This window comes from Anastrepha ludens, chromosome 4 (genome assembly GCF_028408465.1).
Source record: "Anastrepha ludens isolate Willacy chromosome 4, idAnaLude1.1, whole genome shotgun sequence".
NCBI lineage: Eukaryota > Metazoa > Arthropoda > Insecta > Diptera > Tephritidae > Anastrepha > Anastrepha ludens.
This window is the reverse complement of record NC_071500.1, coordinates 128,981,961-129,008,012: the sequence shown is the minus strand read 5'-3', so window position 1 is coordinate 129,008,012 and position 26,052 is coordinate 128,981,961. Positions and strand designations below refer to the sequence as shown.

Below are 26,052 nucleotides of genomic sequence, written 5' to 3'. Positions count from 1 at the left end.
GGACGCAGGTACCTGGTGTGTCTAAAAGGCACAAACACGGCTCTGCCTTGATAAAATGCTTTCAGCAACCTCAGGATGGAATCAGCCGAAAGGGGAGGAATGTTATAGGGTTAGTGGGAGCATACCCCACATACCACGGCACCGTTGATAATGTTTCTGACATTTTCGATTTTAACCTCCTCTGAACAAAAAAAAAGGCAACAAATGGAACTGACGAGTAGCAGACAGTAGACAAATGAGACCTTGCAGGAATATGAGACAGACATCGAGCTCTTAACCCATTTAACGTATGCGAAGGAAACTGCAAACTTCATGGAAAAGATGAAGTGCCAGGCATTGCTAAGGGTAGTAAACTGCTACAACAACAATAGCAAGCCAGTGTACAAAGTCCATTTGGTTCAAGTTGAAGAGTCTACCTCATTGGAAGAAACCCTGAGAAGAATAATACGTGAGTCGTCTTCTCAATTGACCGACCCAGCAGTTCGGACATAGTGTTATAACTGCAGTGAGGCTGGACATACTGCACGCAATTGCTGTACACCACGATGCAAACGAAGACGAACCCAAGTGGAAGAAAGCAAAGAGCTGAGACTGAAAATGGCGCTCCAGATACACAGCAGCCGTTTAACTATAATGAATTAGCTCTAAGGGACCTAAACTGGTTCCCAAAACTGCATACCCCACAGTCAATGCCTCGCAAATTGGACGGAAAAGTAGCAACTTCACGGTAAGGAGAACTCTTATCATGAAGTAATAATTGAAGTCGATTTTTTGAGTTGTTGCTGTTGTAGCAGTATGTTATGCATAAATGGGTATTATTGCTGAAGTGACAATTCTTGGCCGGTTAAAAGTTCGGGTCATTCCCGTTACGTAGATCCGACTGTCGTGGAAACGTAAGATTTGGGTAAAAGGGCTCTGTCGTGCTAAAATATGAGCACAGGTATGAGCACAGTGTGCAGTCCAGAAAAGTTACCCTGAGTCTCCGTCAATAGATTCCGCCAAAATCAAAAACGGCCATATGGGTAATGTGGAAGGAGGGTTGTTGTTGTTGTAGCAGTAAAAGAAGTCCTGTCAGTGTGGAGTATATCACCGGTCATCTTCGTCAGGCTCATCTAAAGGTAAGCCCAGGAAACATGCTGTTTCGTCAGGTTGGGTCCAGGGTGAGAGGGGTGTTAGATGAGTAGGTTTTAAAGGGCTTGAAAAAAGGTGGTTAGTGTTGTTGTTGATGTTGTAGCAGCATAAAAATTCCCCATACTTACATACGGTGAATGCTGCTGGAGTGACAGTCCTTGACCGGATATAAATCCGGGTCGTTTCGGTAACGTAGAACCGACTGTCGTGGAAACGAGGTGGTTAGTGTCGTGCGGAGTGCCTTCACATTCCGGACATATGTTTGGGATGTCGGGGTCAATTCTGGATAAGTAGGTGTTTAACCTGCTACAACATCCAGAATGTATGGGTGGGCCATCTAAAATTTGTTTTTTGAATCGGCTATAAAAATAAAAATACTAATCAATATTTTTTCAAACTTTTTTTTTATTTTGAAGATCGAACATTGTCATTTATGAATAAAAAAATAATATCGTTCAAATGACTACCACGACTAGCTTTACAGTAGGCCATTCGATCAACTCAATTTGTAAGCACATTTTCGATTGTTTGTGCTCCAATTTCATGAATGGCAACTTCGATTTCGTGTTTTAAAGCATCAATCGTCTCTGGATGGTTGGCATAGCATTTGTCCTTAACGGCTCCCCACAAAAAATAGTCCAACGGGCTTAAATCACAGCTCCGAGGCGGCCAATTGATATCGGAATTTCGGCTGATTATTCAGTTTTCAAAAACGGTAGCCAAAAGTTCGAGTGTAACTTTGGTAGTGTGACAAGTTATTATTATTATTATTATTATTATTATTATTATTATTATTATTATTATTATTATTATTATTATTATTATTATTATTATTATTATTATTATTATTATTATTATTATTATTATTATTATTATTATTATTATTATTATTATTATTATTATTATTTCTTTATTAGTTATAAATAACTTTTTACATTTATAATTCATTTTACATTATTATTTTACATGATATAAAATTCCAAATTCATTTAATTTATATTTAATTTTATAAAATCCACTACAAGTTTTCTAAAGTGAAGCAAATTATTTTCATTTTTTATTAATCAGGTAAAGTGTTGAATAATTTTAAGCCATTATACATTATTGAATTCTGAGTGCTTCTCTTATTAAATCTTCCTAATCTGAAGTCATTTGCTCTTCTCAAATTATAAGGTTGAATATCTCTGACATAGACGAGCCCTTCTTGTAGGTACTCAGGAAACATACTGTGCTTTACATTGAACACAAAAACTAGGACTCTTAACGCCAAACGTTGCTTTACATTCAACCACATTAACATTTGTAACATAGAAGACGTTGATGTGTATATATTGCACTTGATTGTTACACGCATTGCTTTATTTTGCAAAACTTGAAGTCTTTTTTTAATATCATTATTGCACTTATAAAGAATAGTTGCACAGTAATCAAAATGTGGCAATATGATTGTGTTAAAAATCATTACTGCATTATCAAAACTCAGTCTTTTTCTAATTCTGCTCAAAAATCCAACCTTTTTACTAATTTTATTGCATATATAGCCAGCATGTTCATTGAAATTTAATTGTTTGTCGATTATGACTCCTAAGTATTTTATTGTGCTAACTTCACCTAAGCTTTCACAACCAATTTGTAATCGCATATTTTCATTCGAGTTGAGAACCATGAATTTAGTTTTATCGGGATTTAGCTTTAATTTATTCATGCACAGCCATATTTCTAGATTTTTCAAGTCCTCTTGTGCCTTGTTATGGATATCACTTAGATTTTTATCAGCTATGTATAGCAAGGTGTCATCAGCAAACAAAGCAATATTACACCACTTTAACACCGTATTTATTTCATTGATATATAGCAAAAAGAGATCCACTCCTAACGTTGAACCTTGAGGCACTCCAATATCTATATTACATGTTCCTCTTGAGAAGTAAATTCCATAATTTTTGTTTGCTGCGATCTTCCACAAAGATAGGATTCAAACCATTTCTTTTCAACACCTCTGACTCCATAGCCTTCCGATTTCTGAATAAGGATACCGCGATCAATTGTCTCAAAAGCTCTTTTAAAATCAAGGAATATCGCAAGTACTTTGTCTCCAACATCAATCCTCTTTTTCCATTCGTGAATTATCCAAATTAAGGGCGTCTCACAAGAATGACCCTTTCTAAAACCAGATTGCTGCCGAATTATAATATTATTGTCTTGTACGAATTTTGTGAGCTGCTTACTAATCACCTTTTCAATTACTTTTTCTAAAGTTGGCAACATATTTATTGGTCTATATTCTACAGCTGTTTTTGGATTTGACACTTTTGGAACTGGAATCACTATTGATTTTTTAAAGTTTTCGGGAATGAACCTTCGGTCATCGACTTATTTACTACAGAATTTCATTTCCAAGATTATCGATATTTTCCAATAATATTTTTGCACTAAGGCCAAACAAGTCTTTTTTTCTGTTCATTCTTTTGGGGATATCTTTTAAATTTCTGAACGTTAGCAGTTCGAAACGAAAATTGTTTTCAACAGGACAAATGTTTGACAAATATGGTACATTTACAATAGATCTATTTAACTCCATTACACTATCGACGAAAAACTTATTTAAATAGTTCACTATAACACTCTGATCTTTTTCTATTACATCATTTATAACCAGACTATATATGTCATTGCGATTGTCCCCTAAAACTAGACTTTTTATTGCACGCCACAGTCCCTTTTGATCACCACCATTCGAGGCTATTTTATATTGCACATATTTATTTTTCGTACTATTAATTTGGTGCTTATACTTATTTCTAATTGATTTATAGTTATTCCAGTCTCCAAAATTATTTGTTATCACAGCTTTGTTAAAAGAATTAACTTTTTTTAATTTAAAATTTTTCAATTCCAGGTTATACCATGGAGCATAGTTTGTAAAATTTCTTACTGTTTTGCTTTCAGTCATAGCATCAAATATTTTCTTTATTTTTCTTTCAAAAAAATTCTGTATAAGTATCAATACTAGTGCCGTAATCAATATAATCACTTATATTCCATAAACGTTCAAAAATATCTTTTTTATAATGACAGTATTTAATAACACTGTGCGACAGTGGAATTATACTTTTATGGAGACCTAATTCAACTTGTAGGTATAGTAAAACTAAGAGAAATGGTATAGGAGAAATTTCCAATACACCCCCGAAATCTCATTTTATGGCCATAAAACCGTTTTTCAGTAGGTTGATGTGAAGAATAACTCCTAACTTCGCCAATTTCCATCGGATTTCAAATTTGCTTTTTTAGTTCGAAAGAACAAAAACAAGCCTTTTTGACAGTGTGTTAACAATTTTTCTGAAATGACAACTGACGAGACTGTAGACGGAAGTATTTGGAATTTTTTTTTTTTTCTCTATTTTTTCAACTTTGACATAATTTTTTCGATATTATCCGATATTGAGGATTTTTTTTAGTACACTACTGTTATAGTAAATTTAATTTTGCGTCGAATGAGCTATATTTGACTGTAATTGAATTAAAATTAATAGAGTTGTGTGAGTTTTAAGATTTTTTTTTTTTTTTTACTAATTTGGTATGTAGGTATAACTTACGCTAAATGGGAATAAGGACGTGTTTTGATGCGTTATTATAGATACGTAATATTTATTGGAGTGTATATGTATACATAAGAGTACACTGTACTGCATACAACAGAACTGGTTAGAACTTACGAAAATATCTGACATATTATAGCACTTTTTTTTTTCAATAGAAATATGAAAAAGCTCCCAAGTGTACCAAAGTTCACACTGTACATTGATTAACAAAAGAAGTTTGTTATTATAATTTAACCTTATTAAAACGTCAAAGTTTTATTGTTTGTTTCATTGAAATTCAAGAGATATAAATCAAAACGTTGCCAGAAAAGTCGAATTTCTCAATATTCTCCGATGATGTGGCATCATCAGCCTTATCATAAACCAGATGATTGTTATTTTTGTAAAACGGACGTAAACGGTCATCATTATAAAACTCATAAAGTATGCTGATGTTGCAACTGTTAAGAACCCCGTAGTCTTGGACGATATGATTGACTCAACTGCAGGTCATGAACTGAAGGAAGTTCAATTCATTGCTGATGATGATCAAACTGATAACAATAAACCTGATGATGAAGAGTACTTTCCGTCTGGTTCTAAGTCTTCAGGACGACACATTGTATCAAATTCAGATTTTCAGGATCTTTCTCGTGATTTACTTCTATCGGGAAGACAATCTGAAACGCTCGCTTCTCGATCTAAACAATGGAATTTAGTTGATGACGACTTAAGATGAATGATGATGATCGAATTTCTTACAGAGAAGTATTCAAAACTGATGAAGAGAATGACAAGTGTACCGTACCATACTAAACTCTAAAGGGCCGTTTCCAATGCATTTTTAAGTTTGGAACCAGTTCCGTTGTGTACTGCACCGTACCGCACCGTACCATACCGTACAGTGCTGCACTGCACAATAAATATTATGTGTTTATAATGACACTTGTTATCATTTTCATGCCTCGAAACCCATACCAAATCTCGTAGTAAAAAAAAAGAAAAAATCTTAAAACACCACACAACTCTATTAATTCAATTACAGTCAAATATAGCTCATTCGACGCAAAATTAAATTTACTATAACAGTAGTGTACTAAAAAAAATCCTCAATATCGGATAGTATCGTAAAAATTATGTCAAAGTTGAAAAAATAGAGAAAAAATAAAAAAAATTCCAAATACTTCCGTCTACAGTCTCGTCAGTTGTCATTTCAGAAAAATTGTCAGCACACTGTCAAAAAGGCTTGTTTTTGTTCTTTCGAACAAAAAAAACAAATTTGAAATCGGATGGAAATTGGCGAAGTTAGGAGCGATTTTTCACATCAACCTACTGAAAAACGGTTTTATGGCCATAAAATGAGATTTTGGGGGTGTATTGGAAATTTCTCCTATACTATTGTTTTTAGTTTTTCTATAGCCATAAGTTGTGCTAGGTCTCCATAAAAGTATATTTAATTTTTTTTTTTTGTCACACAGTGTAATCTTTGTTTCATTTTGCCTTTCTTTGTAATTTTTGACTAGAATACTAATAGTTTCGTGATCAGATATCTTCGTTGCACCGTCCTGTTGAAACCAAATGTCGTCCATGTCATCCTCTTCAATTTTTGGAAACAACTCGTTGAGCATGTCACGGTAACGCTTGCCATTTACTGTAACCGCGGCTCCTCGCTCATTTTCGAAAAAAAATGGCCCGATGAAGCCGCCAGACCAAAAACCGCACTAAACAATAACTCGTTGTGGATGCATTTGCTTCTCTACAGTAACGTGTGGATTTTCTGAACCCAAAATCCGACAATTTTGCTTATTGACGTAGCCACCGATGTGAAAAGCAGAAGAAAAGAAGAAGACTCACCACTTTAGAAATAAGTTTTCATTATATTCCAATTTTGTTCAAGCGTATAGTGTCCCATTTTGTAAATGTCAAACCTTTAAGTAAATTATGAACACATTTGACATGTCATTTGTGTTACCATTCTCAAAAAAATAGGTGGTTCAAAAAGCAAACGCTATATGGCCCACCCTGTAGTTGTGCCAGGCTACCTGTGTCTCATGGGGAAGCTGCAATGGGTGGTGGTTGGACTCCGATTGCGGTATTCACTGGACGAGAGTTCATTAAAGTGGTAACAGTCTCCCAGTGAATGTTATTTAATGTCTGTCTAAACACTGTCTGTTTGTTTTGCCCTGGATCTCGTCGCCGTAGTGTAGTAGGTGTCTCCTGACATGCCCCGGGGGCGGCTCTAGCTCAAGCAGGTGTCTGCAAGAGTGAAACCTACGGTAGCACCCTAACAGGAACTGCTTGTTGAGCAGTTTGTTTTGCTCCTTAACAGTTAGCATATTGGCCTCGTTGTGAAGGTGTTGTATTGGGGACATCAGGAGGCAGCCCGTCGCTGACCGAATGGCAGTGTTTTGGCATGTCTGGAGCATTATCCACTGCGTGTCACTGGTTCCAGACGACCAGACAGGCGCAGCATTGTTTAGAACCGGTCGGCCAATTGCCTTAAATGTCGATAGCAACAATTCTTTGTCCCAAGTGCTGCCGGCAAGCGATTTGAGGACCTTGTTGTTTGCGATTTGTTACGATTTTGGACTTAAGTGGCAATTGCGGTGTGCGCAGAGAAGGAGAGCAAACTGTCGAAGGTTACACCCAAAAATTTTGGGATTGTTTAGCGTCGCAATTGGTGTGTCATCGACTTTTACCTTGAGAGGCAGTTTGACCTTCTTTGTCCAGGTGGTAAAGAGGGTCGCCGTGGATTTAGTGGGGGAAAGTTGACGATTCCTCGCAGTGAAAAAGCGAGAAAGGTCTGTGAGGTAGTTGTTCTCTTTGGAGCACAGGCCATCGATGTCATTGCCCGACGCCATTATCGTGCAGTCGTCAGCGTATGAGACCAGGGAGGCTCCCTCTGGTGGCTGGGGGAGTTTCGAGATATAGAAGCTGAAAAGCAAGGGAGAAAGGACACCACATTGCGGTACACCTTGCTTAATCTTCCTCTGTTTAGATGTATGGTGACGAAAAATCACTGACCAGTGACGATCGCTCAGGTAGTTCGTGGACCACCTCTTCAGCCCTGGCGAGAGTGTCGACTAATAAATGTCTGTAGTAGCGTGGAATGCGTGACTGTGTCTTCAGGTTCAACGCTACTAGGACAGTCCTCTCGCAGGGGCGGTTTTGGTTAAGCCCGCGGTTTATCTGGGCGTTTATGACGGTGAGTGCAGTGGTGGTGCTATGCATTCGATAGCTGATGTGGGGCTGGGACCAGATGTTTCGTAAAGAGTGGGAGTAGGAGGGCTTCAAGTGTCTTCAATACTGGGGAAAGGAGTTATCGGACGATAAGATTCCCCTTGGTTGACGGGTTTCCCAGGTTTCAGTAGTGGGACCACTCTTCCTGGTTTCCACTTGTCAGGGATGATGAGAGTGGCCAAGGACAGATTGAAGACCCTTGTGAGAAATCCTACTCCCAAAGGTCCCAGGTGCTTCAACTATGAGTTCATGTTGTGTTTTAATCAATTTAAAAATATTTGGGAGAGATACGCAGATTTATGGGCTATTTGTATATTTTATCTGAATTGAACTTTATTTTGCTTTCACTAATTTGTAGCAACTATAGCCGAATGAGTTGGTGCGTGACTACTGTTCGGAATTCAAAGAGACCGTAGGTTTGAATCTCGGTGAACCATCAAAATTAAGAAAAAGATTTTTCTAATAGCGGTCGCCCCCGGCAGGCAATGACAAACCTCCGAGTGTATTTCTGAAATGAAAAAGCTACTCATAAAAAATATCTGCCGTCCTGAGTCGGCTTTAAACTGTAGGTCCCTCCATTTAAGGAGCAACATCAAGAAGTAGGCCAAAACTGGGAGGAGGAGCTCGACCAAAAGATCAAAAAGGGTGTAAGTGCCAATTATATACAATATATATTTATAATTTAAGCGAACTGTAAAATTACTCACAAATACATGATGTAAATCGAAAAAGCTGTATTTCAGAAATACATTTATGTTGGGAGCGTGTCATTATTCTGTATTAAAAAATTCTGGGTGACAAAATTCTGTAAATTGCAAAAAAATTCTGCTTTTCAAAATTCTGCTTTTTTAAAATTCTGCTTTCTAAAATTCTGCTTTTTTAAAATTCTGCATGTTTAATGCGAAAAATTTTGCTTTATTCAAGTTTCGCGATTTAGGAGTTCTACGCAAAAATACGGTAGATTGCGTAGCCGGAGTTGGACTGATGAGCGTTATTTTTTTGAGGCGCGGCCGAAGGCCGCCCACGCGAAAAGGAGTTCTACGCAAAAATACGGTGGATTGCGTAGCCGGAGTTGGACTGATGAGAGTTATTTTTTTGAGGCGCGGCCGAAGGCCGCTCACGCGAAAAGGAGTTCTACGCAAAAATACGGTGGATTGCGTAGCCGGAGTCGGACTGATGAGGGTTATTTTTTTGAAGCGCGGCAGAAGGCCGCCCACGCGAAAAAAAATTCTACGCAAAAATACTGTGGATTCTATCGAAACTGAAGAAAAAATTATTATTATTATAATATTATTTTTTATTTAATATCTCGAATTATAATAAAAAATAATAATAATAAATTAAATAATTACATTACCTCTTTAACATTGTTAACATTATATTTTAATACAGAATTTTGAAAGCAGAATTTTAGAAAGCAGAATTTAAAAAAAGCAGAATTTTAAAAAGCTGAATTTTGTTTTTAGAATTTTGTACATACAGAATTTCGACACCAATCCATTTATGTTTAATGGGGGTTTCGAAGCATTTAAAAGCTTCGCTATTAGACAGATTGTTAAATTGATACCATTGGAATTGATTACCACTCAAAAACCGCCACGTTCAGTTAAAATATCATTTTATCAGCTAAAGCTAAAAATAAATTACACTGAACTATATTATATTTTCAAACACTAAAGAAATAGGGGAAATGTTAAGAATACTTTCATTAAAATTGATATACACTTGCCAGAAAACGTATCCGTACACAAAGAAATGAAAGCAACATATTAAGAAATTCATTGTAAAAAAACTAAAACATTTTAAACTTTTCTGAGAAATGTTTACTCAGAAATTTTTCTGTAATTTCTATACATCCTTAAAAATGAAATTATTCAAAACAAAACTAAAAAAAACTTCACTTCAACGAAGCAGAAAAATTTCCGTACACCGTGGAAAAAGGGATTCCTCGCAGTATGCAGTGGTTGTAATTGATTTAGGATTTATTTCAAATTTTTGCATTACTTTCAGGTTAATTTAAAGTCTTTGTGTACACGAAATAGCGATGACCCTCAAAACTAAGGAAATAAGTGTTGACGAGAGATAAATTATCCTCAAACTTAGAAATGAAGGCAAATCTTTCAGCGAAATTGAGCAAATCATAGGAAGAAGTCACTTTTCTGTGCAGTATGTTATGCAAACATACAAATCAACTGGTTCAATTGTGTCAAAACCACGTTGTGGTTGACATAGCAAGCTGAACGTACGTAAAAAACGAACCATATTGCAATAAGTGAAAAATAATACTCGAATTACGGCTACTCAAATATATAAAAACATTTCAATTTCCTTTGCCAAGGCAGAATTTTCAAAAAAATTTAATTAAAAATTTGAAGTGAATCCGACAAATACTTTTCGAATTATTCAACAAATTTTTTTTTAAATATAAGAATTATGACAGGATTGATTGCGCTCCATTGAGACCAATCAATATATTGTAAAACAGTTGTATTCGTTACAAATCAATTACATATGTTTCCTCAAATCTGTTTGGGAGATCCAAAATATGAATTTTTTTAAGGCGTTTGACATCCATGCTATTGTGTAGAAGATTTCTTGCTAGTAAGTTTTCATGGTACGACAGTCTGTTTAGGTATCTTCGAGAGGTTTTGGTGATTTCATTTCTAACATTAGGTACATTTAAGTCTTTGTGAATTTCGAAGTTAGTTATATACCAAGGAGCACCAACAATGCTTCGTAAAGTCATAGCCTGGTATCTTTCCTGTCATAATTCTTATATTTAAAAAATTTGCTGATAGTCAACTGATAGATTGCAAATAAAATTTATTCATAATAAAAAAAAAAAAATTACTCAACAATTAAAAAGGGCGCTCGGGCAAAAACAAAAACTTTAAATGTGTTTTTCACAAAACTATGTTTTTTGAACAGATGATCACTGGAGCTGAAAACAGCCGGTTCTACGTTACCGGAATGACTCGGGTTTTTCCCGATCAAGGGCTGCCGCCCCAGTACACTAGCCCTGTCTAGTGTATCGTATATCACCCTACCCCTTACGTCACAGGAGCAAACTCTCGCAGCAAACCTGCTCCAAATGCTTCTCCTCAGGGCTGGAGTCGAATCCAACCCTGGGCCAGAGGTATTCTACTGCTGCGTCTGCCATCAACGGCTTCACCCGAACTCCACCTCGGTTAGGTGCAATAAGTGCAACGGGTGGAGCCACCTTAAGACCTGCTCAGGCCTTAAGTCGCACAGGGAGTGGTAGACACGGTATGTGGCCACGTGTTGCTCCCGCCAACAGGCGTCAGATGCCTCCACGGCTACTACACCCCCTGATAGGCCGGCACTACCAACCGCCACATCAACCCACACCTCCACGGTGAGGAGCCTATCGGAGCACCACAACTCCCCTTCAACCCCTCCCATCCCTTCCTGCTCCAACCCCAGTTCGGGGACAAACCAGCAGCTCCTGGTCCCCCGTACAGTCTGTTCCGTGTGTCAGACCGTAATACCTCGGAATCTGGTATCAGTCCAATGCAATTCCTGCAGTGGCTGGTGCCATTTTCGGAGATGTTCCGGCCTGCGCACCACCCGTGAGTGGACAACTGCCTACGTTGCCCCCTGCTACAGAGCTCTGCACCCACTACCGCCCCCGGAGGCGCGGCCGCCCACCACCATCAGGCCGCAACAACCACAGTGGATTGCACAGCAGGTCCAACGTAGACAACCCCACGCGTCCCTCACCCCCCGGATTACACAGGCCTCACCGAGAAGCTTCAAGCTTCTCCAGTTTAACTGCAACGGACTTACGAGTAAGGTCGACGAGATAGTTGACTTTATGAGCCGGCACAGTATTAAAATAGCTGCGGTCCAAGAAACAAATTTGCACGCTAGGTCATCTCTGATCACCAGGGATGGCTATAACGTGCACAGACACGATCGCGAGCGAGACAATGGTGGTGGCCTAGCGTTTATAGTCCACCACACAGTGCAGTATCGTCTCATCGATGAAGGAATCGACCGTAGGGACAGCACCTTAGAATGTTAAGGCATAGCTGTCCGGTCAGGCGATTCCGAGCTCGAAATATTTAACGTATACATACCCCCTGTCACCTGCTGCCCGGCAGGATATCACCCTGATATAGGTGCGCTCATCAGAGGTGAAAACCGATTAGTTGTAGGTGACTTTAATGCGCATCACGATCTTTGGCATTCAAGCCTGTCAAATGATCGTAGGGGACAGCAATTGGCAGAGCAGATAGACGACTCGACATTCAGCACTGTGAACGACGACGCCCCCACCAGGGTAGTGGCCAATTGTAGCAGCTCGCCTGACCTAACAATAGCTAGCGCGGGTCTGATAAATAGCATAACGTGGCGACCTATGCTATCGCTTGCATCAGACCACTTGCCCATTATCGTCTCGATTGAGAGACCTGCAGACTTTGTTTCCGCGAATCACCGGTCCTATTTTAACTTTAAAAAAGCTAATTGGGCCGGCTTCACGGAATTCACCGAGAACACCTTCGCCGCTCTTCCCATCCCCACTGATGTGCGCGTGGGCGAACGCGCATTCCGCAAGGTGCTCACAGCTGCTGCGGCTCGCTTCATCCCAGCTGGAAGTTATAAGGACATCCGTCCTCATTTCCCAGCAGAAGCAGCCAGTTTAGCGAACGAGCGTGACCACCTACGCCAGGCCGATCCCGGGGATCCCCGCATAAGGGATCTCAATTTGGAGATCCGGCAACTGGTAAATCAACATAAGCGGACTAAATGGGTTGAGCACCTGAAGACTTGTAACCTCACCTCCCGGGTGAGTAAGCTCTGGTCCACCGTTAGGTCCCTGTCGAACCCGACGAAGCACAACGACAAGGTGGCTATCACCTTCAACGGTTGTACTTCGTCGGACCCGAAGAGATGCGCGAGCTATTTTAGCCGGCTGTTCATACTGCATCCTCCGGGCGACCGAACCAAACGTCGTGTTACCAGAAGGCTGCACAAACTGACGAACGACAGTGCGCCACTTACTTTCTCCGGTGATGAGGTTCAGGGGGCCATCAACAAGTTGAAATCATCGAAAGCCATTGGCCCTGACGGATTAAACGCGCTGATGCTGAAGCATCTGGGACCCCTGGGAGTAGGATACCTCACAAGGGTCTTCAATTTGTCTCTGGCCACTCTCATCATCCCTGACAAGTGGAAAGCAGCGAGAGTGGTCCCACTATTGAAACCTGGGAAACCCGCCAACCAAGGGGAGTCTTATCGGCCGATAACTCTCCTTTCCCCAGTAGTGAAGACACTTGAAGCCCTCCTACTCCCACTCTACACGACACACCTGGCCCCAGCCCCACATCAGCACGAATTCCGACGAGTGCCCAGCACCACCACAGCACTCACCGCCATAAACGCCCAGATAAATCGCGGGCTTAACCAAAACCGCCCCTGCGAGAGGACTGTCCTAGTAGCGTTGGACCTAAAGAAGGCTTTCGATACAGTCAGCCATTCCACGCTACTAGATGATATTTATCAGTCGACACTCTCGCCAGGGCTGAAGAGGTGGTCCGCGAACTACCTGAGTGGTCGGCACTCGTCAGTGATTTTTCAAGATCAAATAAGCAAGGCGTATCGAAAGATTAAGAAGATTAAGCAAGGCGTATCGCAGGGTGGTGTCCTTTCACCCTTGCTTTTTAACTTCTACATCTCGAAGCTTCCCCAAACACCAGCGGGAGTTTCCCTGATCTCATACGCTGACGATTGCACGATAATGGCGTCGGACAATGACATCGATGGCCTGTGTTCCAAAGTGAACAACTACCTCACCGACCTTTCTCGCTTTTTCACTGCGAGGAATCTCCAACTTTCCCCCACCAAGTCCACGGCGACCCTTTTCACCACCTGGACAAAGGAGGTCAAGCTGTCCCTTAAGGTAAAAGTCGACGACACACCAATTCCGACAGCTTGCTCTCCTTCTCTGCGCATACAACCGCAATTGCCACAAAAGTCCAAAATCGCAACAAGGTCCTCAAATCGCTGGCCGGCAGCACTTGGGGCAAAGACAAAGAACTGTTGCTTTCGACATTTAAGGCAATTGGCCGACCGGTTCTAAACTATGCTGCGCCTGTCTGGTCGCCTGGAACTAGTGATTCGCAGTGGACAAAGCTTCAGACATGTCAAAATACCGCCATTCGGACAGCGACCGGGTGCCTCCTGATGTCACCCATCCAACATCTACACAACGAGGCGCAAATGCTCCCAGTTGCGGAGCACAACAAATTGCTCAGCAAGCAGTTCCTGCTGGGGTGTTACCGCAGGTTTCACCCCTGCAGACACCTGATTGAGCCTGAGCCGCCTCCCAGGCACGTCAGAAGACACCTCCAACTACGCTGACGAACTCCAGGACAAAACATTCACCGGGAGACCGTTACCACCTTCATGAACTCCCGTCCTGTGAATGCCGTAATCGGAGTCCAACCACCACCTATCGCAGATGAAGAGCTCCAGCTTCCCCGTGAGACTCGTGTAACATTGGCACAATTACGTTCTGGATATTGTAGCAGGTTAAACTCCTACTTATCCAGAATTGACCCCGACATACCAAACACATGTCAGGCATGTGGAGGTACCCCGCTCGACACTAACCACCTCTTCACATGCCCCCTTAATCAGACTCATCTAACCCCCCTCTCCCTCTGGACCCAACCTGTCGAAACAGCGTGTTTCCTGGGCCTACCCTTAGATGAGCTAGACGAAGACGACCGATGATATACTTACACTGACAGGGCTAACTATGCTGTTAAAACAACAACAACAATAAAATTTATACTCCTTTTGAAAAACATAAAAAAACTCGCGCCTGATCAAAGGATTTTTTTTTTTGAAAAATTTCGATTTTTTTTAAACAATTGACGTTCTTTTTTGTTCTGGATAATCTGAAAAACATTTCCTGAGGCTTCCATATTGTTAATTTGGAAAAAAGAGCTTCGATCATGCACAAGATTATCTATTTATAAAACTAGTTTCCCTTGTCCGATTGATTTTGATGAATCACCAAGGACTTGGAATTTTGCTTTAGTCGAACCGAAACATGATGTATTAAGGGGTTATACGCAGTTATGACTTTCAAAAAAATCGATTTTTTTTTATTGCATTTTTGTAATGTACATATATTCAAAAGTATACGCACGAAATTTGAAGTAGATCTAAGCAATACTTTCGGAGTTATACCTAAATATGTAGAGATGCCTCGGCACGTTTTAAGGTAGGTATTGAAACTTTAAACTTGTTTTTTTTCAAAACGGCATTTTTCAAGTCGGTGTACACGATATCTCGAAAACGGCTTGTTTGATCGGTCAACCGTTTTAACTCAATCTTTAAAGATACATTTTCTAGTAATTAATCGTTCCTTTTGTAAATCTGATACTTATTTTCCATTTTATAATCAATTTACGGCCAAATTTTAACGTAAAAATCGAAATCATTTCTTTTAAAAGCTGCCATTTTGTGAAAATTCACTATTTTGATTAGCCGAACGATTAATTACTAGATAATCTAATATATTAACAAAATTTGTTTGGTTTTTTGATTTCAGATAATCCAATCCTGAGTTACGATGTACACCGTAAATCGTCTTTTTTTAAAGGAGGTTCCAGAAATCGCCTGCAGCGCGCTCTAATTCAACATTTTCATAAATAAAAAATTTCGTTACGTTCTTGAAGGATGCTTTTATAACCGCCAAAAATTTTCAAATTAAAATATTCTGAAGTTTCTTCTGGATAAATCCTTGACAACCCGTCTTTTATTTGCTTCATAACTGCGTATAACCCCTTAACGCTATGTTCTTAGTTTTGTAAAATATTGTTGATTTTCAATAATTTTTTTTGGTTTTTTTGTGGAAAAATTACTGACTAAACATTTCTTAAAATGTTTTGGTTTTTTTTACAATGAATTTCTTAAAATATTGCTTTCATTTCTTTGTGTACGGATACTTTTTCTGGCAATTTGATTACAAAATGAGGTACAACAAAATATGCTTTTAATAAATGTGGATTCAATAAAGATCTGTTGACTCGAACGAGTATTGGATAGAAATTATACACTACGATTTTTTTAACTTTTAATAAATTAATGAAATTAAAGAACAAACGTGGAATTGCCAATTAATTTTCTTTTTGATATAAATCAGCACAATAGACAAGTCTGGACGACAACTTACTCACCAGATTGTTATTATCGCTTTAAACACATTTGTAAACCATCATAAAAAAACAGAAAAAGAATTGGAATATTGTGGAATAAGGCCGTTCTATATGCACATAACATTATTTAGTTCAATGTAAGTTATAATTAGCTCATCCATGTTTTATATTATTTTCAAATTACCTTAGATAAGATTATTATATTTGACCATGAACACTTGTCCCCAAGCCTATTTGTAATTTAGTTAATTTCCGTTTGTTGCCACTTTGTAATTAATTGTAACTCACTCTTATTTGCGACACTCCAATGTAATTTCCTAGAACATCAAAAAATCGGTAATAACCCCAAGTTTTTTTATACCTCGCACCTAACGAGATTTTTTATAACACTTCAGTTTATACAATCAAAATTCTTAATGAAATGAAAACTCTCCGAATCTATATTTTGCTCAACTTTATTTATTCAACCGTACAATTCACACAAAAAAATTGTATATGTGTGTGGACATGGTCCACAAATACAATCCACCAAAAAAATAATAGTTACTAAAAAAGAAACCATTTACAGTAAATCCGGATTTACATCATACCAAATACAAATAAAAACGTGTTCTGTTAATAAGAATGAAGAGCTCGAATGTAAATTTACGCTTTGAAAGCTTTAGACAGCACGAATTTACTTCTGGCTGCATTTTCCTCAACAAACTATTGGATATTTATAATTCTTAACTACACTCGAAAATCGGGAACACAACCGTCATTATGACAATAATAAACTTTTCATCGCACGACATTGATGATGATGACGAAATTGGTATCTACTTCGAAATTAAAAAAACAAGTGAGGAAATCAGCACTAATTCTAGCAATATTTAAATTCAACAATTTCATATTAAAAATGGGACAAAATTTCTCCGACTGGACTGGCAGCAATAACGAGTGAATGAGTTACCCAAACAAAAGCATTAATTCGTCTTGACGACGACAGCACATGACGAGACAGAACTTGCCACAATATACGAATTGTCGGATCTAGAAATTACGGTAGTTATTAAGCACATGACTTTCCGATGAAGTTAAATATCTAGGAGTAATCTTGGCGGCCGCCGTAGCCGAATGGGTTGGCGCGTGAATCCGCTATTAGAAAAATGTTTTTCTTAATTTTGGTGTTTCACTGAGATTCGAACCAACGTTCTCTCTGTGAATTCCGAAAGGTAATGTATATATATATATAATCTTGGAAAAGAAGCTGACTTGGAAGACACATGTTTCATTGAAGGTGAATCGCGCATTGAGGATTTTTCAGCAATGCCGTAGAGCCTTTGATAAAACATGGGGTCTGAAACCTGCTGTGGTCTTATGGATATACACAGCACTTATCAGACCAATCATCACTTACGCTTCTGTGGTCTGGTGGCGACGGAGCATGCTTAAGTCCACAATCCGGGAACTATACAGGCTGCAAAGAAGTGTATGTTTATGCATCACGGGTGTCATGAGTACAACCTCTGGTGATGCCCTAAATGCTATGCTTGATTTGCTTCCCCTGGATCTTAAGATACAACAGGAAGCAATAAAAGCAAAGTGTAGACTCCATGAATATGGTTTCTGGCACGAAGACGGAACTTCGGGCCACAGAGAAATCCTTAAGTTGCTATCTGAGCAGTATCCACTGTTTTGCACCTAAAGACGACCTGATACCCACAGTTTCATTTGGAAGAAAACTTCATGTCAGATTTCCATTACGTGAGGAATGGAGCAATCCAGAATGCATGCAGGGAGGTTTCACGGATATTTTCTTTACCGATGGGTCCAAGAATGAAATAAGGTCTGGAGCCGAATGTTAATTAAACGATAGTAATAAGTATAGCTATGCTATGGGGGAGATGGCAATTGTTTTCCAAACGGAAGTTTTTGCCATCCTGAAAGTAGCCGACTGGATAATCAAAAGGAGATGGAGCGGGAAACAGATTGGAGTTTTCAGTGACAGTCAGGCTGCACTGAAGGCCCTGGAGAACGCGAAGCAAACCTCAAAGATTGTTCAAGAATGTAAGAAGAAGCTCAATTCTGTCGCAAGACAGAACAGACTTGTACTTAAATGGGTTCCGGGACACGCCGGTGTTCAGGGAAACGAAATTGCCGATGAATTGGACAACCGTGGATCAGCGGTTCTCCCACAAGGGCCAGAGCCAATAATCGGAATCAGTTCCGCAGGAATCATGAATTGGATCAGCGATTATGTATGCAATCTACTAAAACTTGGAAGGAAAGGCGTTCGGTTGGTGGTCGGTATCATTAAAGGACACAGCCCATGGGGTCAGCATATGACCACCATTGGAATCGTTGAGGACCCAATGTGCCTGTCATGCTTGGAGGAGGCGGATAGCTCTGAGCACTTTCTTCGCGAGTGTCCTGCCTTTGCTAGAGCACGGCTACGAGTTTTGGGTTCCGATGTCGTAAGAATGAGTAATATTCGTTCTCTAAAACTGGAGGATATTTACAGATTTGCTAAAGAATCTGGAAAATTCTCACAGGACTAACTACCTCTATCTCTGTCTCTATACTTTCCTATCTCTTTCTCTGACAATTTTCTCCTTCCCTCCTTGACTATCTACCCCCTTTCCAGAGCTTTAAATACAATGGGCTGTTTTAGCCTGAGTGTTTTAGGAGCTACCAAATCTCCTGGTGCTCCTTGGGCCGATCTTTTCAAATTTCAATTTCAAGCACATGTACACAAGCAGAGGTGCATGCGCATAGGATATTCAGTTGTTTGAAATTAAGTAAAGTAAATTGTGTTGCTATTAAACTGTGACTTTTATATGCTGATAAGCTAGAGCGCCGGCTGTTTGTTTGATGACAGGAGGTATTCGCTTTGCATGGCTCACCCCCTGACCCATTCGCTTTGCCTATTCACCCAACTTAGAGCTGGGTTGCTTTTAAGTCGACGAAAATATGGTGTGGTCGATGGTAGACTTTCCAGGTCTAAACCAACACTGATAAGGTCCAATCAGTTGGTTGCCGGTGAGCTTCAGCCTTTCACACCATAGGCGATATTTAGAAGACTTATCCTGCGGCAATTTGCACAGATTGCAAGGTCACGCTTCTTATAGATTGGCCAGAGCACACTTAAATTCCAATCGGCAGGTATACTTTCATCCGACTATATTTTGCATAGGAGCTGATGCATGCACCTTACAAGCTCCTCGCCGCCATGTTTGAATAGCTCAGCCGGCAGTCCGTTATCGCTATTCTCACGTCGTCATGGTCATGTAGCGGAACGACAAGCCCGTCGTCAACGATTGGGGCATCGGGATATTCACATTATCTATGACATGTGCAGTTGTCACTATTTAGCAGGTTGAAGTGTTCTCTCCATAATTCAAACACGCTCACTAGACCCCCATCTTTGATCTCATTGGAAATCGCCCCGGTATTGAAACCATCTGTAAGCTACCCCCCTTTCTGCTACAATTTTCGGATGTTTTTCCTCTTGGCCAGCATCTAAATCTCCTCGCATTCACGTATTTCGGCCTCTCGTTTCTTTATTCTGATAATACGTCTCTCTTCCTTATTGAGCTCTCGGTAGCGATCCCACATGACTGGCGTTCCGCTCGATTGCAGCGTGGCTCTATGGGCAGCATCCTTTCTATCCGCGATAGCATGACAATCCTCGTCATACTAAATGTTTTTTCGTACTCCCCGGAATCATATTTCTTCTTCGACGGCGGTACGAGAGGACGAGAAATGTTGCTCCATTGCTCGTGCATGTCGGATTGTTGGGCAGTACTATCCAAGAGCGTGAGTGAGAGTGGGGTGGCGAATCTTATAGCTGTCTGTTGTCGTTTATTCTTTGCGTAGTTAGATGTACGTTTTTTGCTACACAGAGGCGTGCGCGTACATCTAAAACGCTAAAAGCGTGTCTTCCTTCTATCGCGATACGATCGATTTGGTTTCGCGTTTTTCGATCAAAAAAGAGCCATATAGCTTGGTGTAGTTTTTTATGCTGGAATTTGATGCTACAGACCACCATGTTTTGAACCCTGGCTAAGTCGATCAGCCTTTGTCCGTTACCGGATATTTCGTTGTGCAGGATGAACTTTCCGACTGTGGGACCAAAAATACTCTCCTTGCCCACCCGCTTTGATGCAAATTATGAACGACAGTACTTGGCGACGAAGTCCTTCTCCCACAACAAATTCAACACCGGATTTGCGCTCCTAATACACGGCGGCTGTAGTAGACGTGACAAGGTCCAATGCTCTTCTTGCCTTACCCCGTTCTTCGCTTCTCTTGAATGGCAGTGATGTCAGTATTACTCTCATGAGGACATAAACCAGCTGGGCAGAGGCAACTTCCCCATTAAGGGGCCGGACATTTCAGGTGCATGCCCAGGGGTAGTCATCAGAATAAGCAGTTCTCATCCGAAGCTTGCCGAAAGAATTTTTACGTGGCGGGTCCCAAACCAAGCGCACAACGAGATTAGCTCGCTCTCAAACGGTTGTTCGGGAGCTATTCAGATGATACTTGGGTGAAGCCTGATAGGTGTGAGCTGCTTGTATCGTATGCAGAAGAATTGTCCCGGCGACTCCCAAGTGAATGGCAATCAGGTACTTTCCATACTTGCGTGGATTTCTACACATGGAACTATCCTCGAGGCAGAGGATGTAAATGTAGGCAAATATGTGTTTCAACTCAAAGCTAAAGAGTTATCGACTAGAGTAGAATAGAGGACAGGTATAGACATGAATTTGATGCCATCGCAGGTATTGCAAATGACACAGAGTTATCATCGCAGATACATGCGCAACAGTAAAAGCAGGATACACGCAGTTATATCCAAGTTAGAAACAGAGAAGACACATATAACGTCGCAACTTGAAGCAACCAAGGCTGAGGTATCTCATAGTTACCCCGATCGGCTTCTGGAACTGCCGGCAGTACTTCGGCGGAGGAACCCTTAAGCGAGACAACTAATACAGCAACTTTGTTTTCAGGACTCCAGTGATTTGTTGTTGCTGTTGTTTTAAGCTGGAGCTTAAATATAGAGAATGATGGAACTGACGAATCACTTCCAGAGGACAAATGAGAGCTTTCAGGTATATGCTGAGATTAACCGTTTAGTGTATTTGGCGTATGCAAAGCGAACAGCAGATTTAATGAAAAAGATGAAGTGCGAAGCATTCATAAGAGGTATTCGAGTTCCGGATAAGAAACGGTCATCATGCTTTGCACCGAAAGAAACGTTTGCTGAAACCATGTCGCGACACTGTAAACAGGAGCTCTCTTGAGCAATCCAGTGCACAAAGTCCATTGGGTTGAAGTTGAAGAGCTATACGAAACAATAAATAATAAGAGAGCTCTCCCTCAATTTATACAACCCAGAAGCACGGTGTTACCACTGCGGTAAGAGTGGGCATATTGCACACAGTTGTAGATTAGCACGCAGACAACTATAGACGAACTCAGGAAGCAACCCAGAAGAGAAACCATCTCCAGCATTGTGAAAGGGAACAAGGGCTAATTCACTATCTCGGCGACCTGGTTATATCAAGTGTAAGGATTGTCCCAAAGTCGAGGTACTCGAGCGGTAGTTAACATTAGATAAATGGACTTGCTACCCGATGATGAGTAGGCAATAAGTACGATAATGAAAAGCCAATTAATACTGTCCTGGAAAAGATCATGGAAACGAAAGACGCTGGAGCAAGATCATCCAAAACCGAAATGACTAAGGAAAGTCTTTTGGCTAAGGCATATTGGATACAGTGGAATAGCCTTAAAAATATATATGAATTTCTCTATCGCGTTTATGAAAGCGCAGACGTAAATCAAGACGTGAAAGAAGAGTTCCACAATGGGCGAAGTAAAGGCCATCTGGGTATCACTAAAACGCTACAGAAGATTAAGTAGTGGTTTTATTAAGTAAATTGCAAAACATAAATTGACGAATGCATTGGAAATTACGCGCGGTGTATGACAACGAAAGGTCCAAAGAGAGAAGTGGTGGAAGATTAGAGCAATACAACGTGGATTCGCCTGCACGGGCCATCTTTGGAAGCAATTTAAGGCTTTCGAGTAATTTAGCGTTCGGATGCGGTGAAGCTACTGCAATGGACGAAGGTAGTCTTTGGGAAGCATTGCAGGGTGACATGGACTAATTACACCATCATGTGAGGCCATATACCCAGCTAACAGGATGAATGAGATTGCTGTGACCGAAGGATTCGAGTTTATTCAAAAGTGCAAGTATCCTAGGAAGGTCCATACAAGGTGATTGAAAGATCGAATGATGTGGTGTTTGGTATACAGCAATGCAAAACTGTGCAGGGAAAAGTCAAAGTAGTGCATCTGGAGAGATTGACTAATAAAGTCGATGAAAAGTTAAGGAAAATGTAATTCCAAAAATATAAATATATATGTGAACTCCAGTTAAAAACTAAAGCAGCATACGAGTGCTAAGCGGTTCAAACAAGTTTTCGGTCTGTTGTAAGGTACGTTGTTTCTTACAGTAAAAAAAAAATGTGAGCTATAAAATTAGTTGCCGCTTAAAAGTGTGGTACCAAAAAAAAAAAAACCATATACAACAATATATATAAATAAGTGCAATTCACCACTACTTGGCGAAAATCCTCAACTAAACGCTCCGTGAGGGTGCCGGCTGGAAATAAGCACCACAGTTTTCCTATTTTAGGAGGTGCTTAGCTAAGTTAAGTGTACCTACTAGTTAGTTTTCGATACAGCCCAATAGTACACCATTATTCTAAGTATCTTTACCATGGTCGGAACTGAAGGGCTGAAGGTTTAATGCGACCCGGGATGAGAATCTGTCAGGCTTGGGGCACTTTTCATAAATTACCAAGTCATAAACGGAGGTTACGGATACTTGGCGCCGTCCGTAATAACTTGCCTTACCAGTGTAGTTCAGAGCTATGTACGTGGGACATATTGTCTCCGACATTTATTCATGGGTCCAAAAATTTATAGTTCTAACAAAACAAACAAAAAAGTGATCGGTCCTCCTCCTAACAGACCGACCGAAACGACGATCCTAACCTAACCTAACCTAACTACAACCTAACCTAACCTAACTACAACCTAACCTAACCTAACTACAACCCAACCTAACCTAACTACAGCCCCAGCAGTACTTGATATAGGTCCAAGCACAAGCAAAAGTGCACTAGCCCACCAGCCAACTCCGATTCAACCCGCAAAAACGATCCTGGCCGGAAGCACGGCTGCTGCTAATTCCGGTACCGAAGGATGGCAGCTTGTGAGGGTAGTTGATCCCTCGAAAGCGGGATACCAGGATTGTAAGAACACTGCAATGCTACTAAGGAGGGTGAATGAAACCCAGCCTAAGGAACATGAGTTCACAAAGGAGCTGAAGGAGGCTGCAAAAGACCATATTATCATAGGAGTTCTGGATGAAAACCAACCCGAGTGTATGATTCCCAAGGCCCAATGGGAATGGGTTGAGGATGAGTTAACGAAAGTGTCACTGAGGATTATACTGAAGAACCCCGGCTCCCGCCAGCGTGCTTGTGAAGATGAGAGATCGGTTTAACTGTATAAAGAAGCCATCTCAAAGGTCGACGAAATGTACCCGAATCCAAACTGGTGGTCGTAGACAGGAAGGATATTCCGTACAGCCCACGAGCAAGGGTTTGGTTACCCTCAACAGTTGAAGAACCGTAGGAGATAATGCAGCTCATTCAAAAGCGAAAGCAACACGAGAGTGTATACATTAAAATAAAAAATAGGTATATGAAAAAGAAGTTAGGAAAGCGAAAAGGTCTGGCTGGAGAACGTTCTATGGAAAAATCAAAGGAACCATAGAAGCATCTAGACCACGTAAACTCCTAACAAAAATCTGACTATCTCGAGTGAAGAAACATTAAAGTGGCTAGTGACACACACTTTCCAAACAACGAATCGGCTAAGATATTAGTTAAAAATCGAACAGAAAAGCCTAATAGTGACATTGGAGATATAATCACTGAAACTAGGATAACCTGGGCAGTGAACACTTTTAAATTATCTCAATTACCGGGTCCAGATGGAGCGACAATAGCATTCTACTCTTGCAAAAAGTTAATTGGATTAAGTTGGGGTCATTCCCACTCTGTCGTATATTGGCTTTACACAGCGACAGTATGGCCAACCTTACGGCAAGACTTAACATACGGCGTACTACTATGGTGGCTGGCTTTAGATAAGAAATACTCGTATATCAAAAAGACTACTGAACATGTACAAAGGATGGTACATGTATAAAGACTTTGCATTTGCCTGGCCACAAGGACTACACCTACAGAGGCACTAAAAATTATGTTCAACCTATTACCTATAGAGCAATTCGGCAAGCAAATAGCTGCTAAGTCAGCTCTCAGATTAAGAGAAATCAATCTACTCAGAACCAATCGTAGAGGGCACTCGTCAATTTTAGAAAAATTCTCCTGCATTGATGGTACAACGGATTCCTGTAAGATCAATTATATTAACCTAAATAAGTCCTTCATCACGGATTTTCCTTCGAAAGAGGAATGGTATAAGGAACTTATTGTTAAGGAAATGATATAAACATCTATACAGATGGCTCAAAACTACATAACATTTTGCCTACCTGACCATTGTAGTGTATTTGAACAGAAGTCACTGACTTCATTTACTCAGATAGTCAAGCAGCTCTAAAAGCGCTAGAATTCAAAACACACTCGTCAAAAACAGTCTTAGAATATTTTAAACTTCTAAACTTCTCAATACTACAAAGAATACCTTATTTGGGTGCCAGATCTCACTACATGTAAATTAAGCATGTTGAGATTTAATAGAGATTTTTCAAGAAACATGATAGGGGTATAAACTGGTTATTGTTTAACAGGTAACCAGGCCAGATGGTTAGGACTGCCATACTACGATTCTTGTAGAAGCTGCCTTAACACAGCAGAAGAGGAAACAATCAGAGCCTTCCTACGTGAGTGTGAAGAATTAGCCAGAAGGGGGATTCGCCATCTTGGTACTGCATTCTTACCAGATGCGGCGGATATAGCGCATCTAAAACTAGATAACTTTATACAAAAAAAAATGGATTAAAGAACTTGCATTTTGTGTTAAAAATGGAATTAAGTGCTCAAAAATACTTGAAATGCTGACATTCCACAAACAAGGTCGCATGAGCATCGCTCAGGAATTGTTGAATGACGTCAACGATGATCCAGATTTGCTTAAAAGGCTCATAACTGGTGACGAATCAGGGGTATATGGTTATGACATCGAAGCCAAGGCCCAATCGTTCCAATGGAAGACTCCAGGAGAGCACAGAGTCAATAGCAGAAAACACTTGTCTTATTTATGCCTCTCTCAAATAAATAAATGCGCACTATAGCATTGCTAAAACCGGGAACATATCTTCGAGACGAGTGTATGTAAAATAAAATAAATAATTGGCGCGTACACTTCTGTTAGGTGTTTGGCCGAGCTCCTCCTCCTATATGTGGTGTGCGTCTTGATGTTCTTCCACACATGGATGAGTGTATGTACTAACATAAAAAATAATAATAATCGAAAGTCAACGTACGTAGCCCGCGAAATTTGAAACCTTCACCTTAATTTTTGAACAGACCTATGTTTGAACAGATGTACTATGATGTATACATACAGTATGTCAAGAATGAGTTTCGACTTAAAAAATAATTTCAATTTTTCGATTTGAAAGGAAAAAAGGAGCAGTCTTCATTTATGTTTGACTTCTTTTTTGTACTGATTCGTATTTATTCACAGCAGTTAAAGGGAATTATTAAAAAAACTTAAAATTATTTCGAAAAAAAATAATGCAACAAGAACAAATAACACACTATTTCAACACTGTCAATAAACTGTTTTCACAAACAGTATTTTTTATT

At 40.0% G+C, this 26,052-nt stretch overlaps 1 protein-coding gene across 6 annotated transcripts in view; it reads right to left on the bottom strand.

Moving 5' to 3' along the window:
- LOC128861177 (transcriptional repressor p66-beta) overlaps positions 1-16,653 on the bottom strand; it is a 68,427-nt gene extending 51,774 nt beyond the window's left edge. For 2 of the 6 annotated variants that reach the window (XM_054099106.1, XM_054099103.1), the window contains exons 1-2: positions 16,436-16,652; positions 16,332-16,377 (exon numbers count right to left, since the gene is read on the bottom strand). The gene's annotated coding sequence lies outside the window, so the exon portion shown is untranslated. Of the gene's footprint in view, positions 1-16,331 lie in introns of all 6 variants that reach the window. The other 4 variants (XM_054099104.1, XM_054099107.1, XM_054099108.1 and 1 more) reach the window with 3 other exon arrangements.
- Positions 16,654-26,052: the final 9,399 nt, after the last annotated feature.